The sequence below is a fragment of the Bombina bombina genome, chromosome 2 (genome assembly GCF_027579735.1).
Source record: "Bombina bombina isolate aBomBom1 chromosome 2, aBomBom1.pri, whole genome shotgun sequence".
Classification (NCBI taxonomy): Eukaryota; Metazoa; Chordata; class Amphibia; order Anura; family Bombinatoridae; genus Bombina; species Bombina bombina.
In genome coordinates this window covers 121,636,726-121,639,290 of record NC_069500.1, presented here as the reverse complement: position 1 = coordinate 121,639,290, position 2,565 = coordinate 121,636,726, and the positions used below count along the sequence as shown (strand labels likewise).

Sequence of the window (2,565 nt, the reverse complement as noted above, 5' to 3'; positions counted from 1 at the left end):
GGCTGAATCCTTCTTCAGGACTCCAAGCTGTTGATCTCAAATGAGGTACTTCCGGGTTAAGGTGAGGGGTCAGAGTCCTGGTAAAAGTTAGTGAGAGCCCAGTATAGTCGTCCAAAAAGCCAAATAACAAAAAGAAAAACACTCCAGAGCAGCTCACTCAAAAAACAAATGCTTTATTATTAAAAATAGTCAACGTGGGCTAATAACTTACAGGGGTTTAAAATACAGATACAGCACAGAGTCCAGCACACATCCCAACCTTGGACGCGTTTCGGGATTGCCCCATACTCACAGCAGGTCAGGTGGAAACTGATTGTGCTTATAAAGGCAGCACCTCATTAAACAAACACCAGAGTTTCATAAACAATTGCTAACTACCTTAGAACAATGTTTTAAATTGATAGCTAGTGTTAAATGAGTGCCATACATATGGAAACTTGAAAATACATATCTAATTACTCATTAACAAAACACAAACTTCATATATCCAAACATTCAAAAAAGGAAGTATTTTACCATTGTTGAATTTATAAAAAAAAATTAATTAATACATTATATAAGGTACAAATTAATCAATAAATACATAATCCATAATCCATAATGCAGCCTCCAATAACAATGGTTTAACCTAGCAACTATAATAAAGCATCTCTAGTTGCATACATTTAACCTGCTAAATTCAATGGATTCATATGTATATATTATTAATTCAGAATCAGGGTGTCAAAATATCAAGACTTATGAACATGGCATTGCCAAATACTTTTGATTAAATTCATACCAGAAAATTGCAACAACAAAAAAAGAAAAGTAGATCTACATATGTATGATGGATAATAAGTATGTTAACAATAATGCAATTATATATAGAGAGAGAGAAAATAAATTCTTACCTATGTGATGACTTGTAACACATAAAAAGGTCAACAGATCAACAAAATAAATATAAATAAAATTAGATAGAGTATCATGCAATAGCCTTTAATAGATAAACATATATATATATATATATATATAAATGCTTGACAAAAAGGTTTTTATCAAAAAACATTATTATTAATTATAAAGACATTATTATTAAAGAGGGAGGAGGAGCTTAAATAAATAGATTATATAAGAATCATGTCATTAACTTTGAATTTAATGAATTTTATATTTGTTTATATTTATAGGAGGACTTGGATAGGCAAAGTACATGAATCAGTGTTCCCAGTTATTCATAATGTCATAAACTGAATTAAAACCTTTTGGGAACCTAGTTTTTAACTTAAAAATCCAAAAGGTTTCTCTACGGTATAGTTCTTTAATCCTATCACCTCCTCTTTTTGGGCGATATACCATTTCAATAGCTTTCCATCTTAAGGACTCCACTGATTGATTGTGGTGATGAATAAAATGGGTTGCTAAGGCTGAACATTCTTTCTTGCAATGTATATTGCTTAAATGTTCACATATGCGGGATCTCACTTCTCTTGTAGTGAGACCTACGTATTGAAGTTTACAAGTTTCACAAGAGATAAGATAAATTATGTATCCCATACTACAATTGATACATTGTGATGTTTCATATCTATCACCTGTAACATAGGACTGAAAATAGGGTGACTGATCAATATAATCGCAGGCCTTGCATCTAGAGCTACCACATTTAAAAGTACCCTTGTGTGTTAACCAACTACTTGTACTCCTTACTTTTGGTAGAACAGTAGGTGAAAGAATATTACCCAAAGTCACACTCCGTCTATAGGAGAATCTGCACCCCCTCTCCACAATATCTTTTAATTTATTATCCGCCAATAAAATGGGAAAATGCTTTTTGATAATATTAGATCTGTTGATATTGATCACTGTGACTGGTTACAAACGTTACACTTGGGTAATCACTATTAATCGAGCTCAATCATCTCTGTCGCTTTTTTCCAAAAGTTTAGATCTAGGTATCTTGCCAACCTCTTTTGATGCATTTTCAATTATACATTTACCATAACCCCTTTCACTGAGGTTTTGACTTAATCTCTTGCACTCTTCATCGTAATCCTCTACTCGTGAGCAATTTTGTTTCATACGAATAAATTGCCATTTTGCAAGGTTGGATGTGTGCTGGACTCTGTGCTGTGTCTGTATTTTAAATCCTGTGAGTTATTAGCCCACGTTGACTATTTTTAATAATAAAGCGTTTGTTTTTTGAGTGAGCCGCTCTGGAGTGTTTTTCTTTTTGATATTTGTTTTTTTGGACGACTCCACTGGGCTCTCACTAACTTTTACCAGGACTCTGACCCCTCATCTTAACCCAGAAGTACCTCATTTGAGATCAACAGCTTGGAGTGCGGAAGAAGGATTCAGCTGACTGGAGAAGCGCAAAGTGCAGGTTCCCTGGACTAGGTGAATCTTCTCCGATATGTGGAAATTCCTTTTTTGCTATATGTGTATTTTCGTTGTTTCCCTCTGTGTCACATTGTTTACCTGACCAATTAGGTTATTGGGGACGGCTGCTTAGAGGTTAAGAAACTACCATTGCTAGTGCGGACTGCTCGTATTGTTGTTGGGGATGGCTGCTGAGAGGTT

General features: G+C 34.4%; 1 protein-coding gene across 2 annotated transcripts in view; it reads right to left on the bottom strand.

The window, feature by feature from the left end:
* LOC128648524 (uncharacterized) overlaps window positions 1-230 on the bottom strand; it is a 136,550-nt gene extending 136,320 nt beyond the window's left edge. For both annotated transcript variants that reach the window (XM_053701246.1, XM_053701245.1), the window contains exon 1: window positions 1-230. This exon is cut by the window's left edge and continues 51 nt beyond it. The gene's annotated coding sequence lies outside the window, so the exon portion shown is untranslated.
* Window positions 231-2,565: the final 2,335 nt, after the last annotated feature.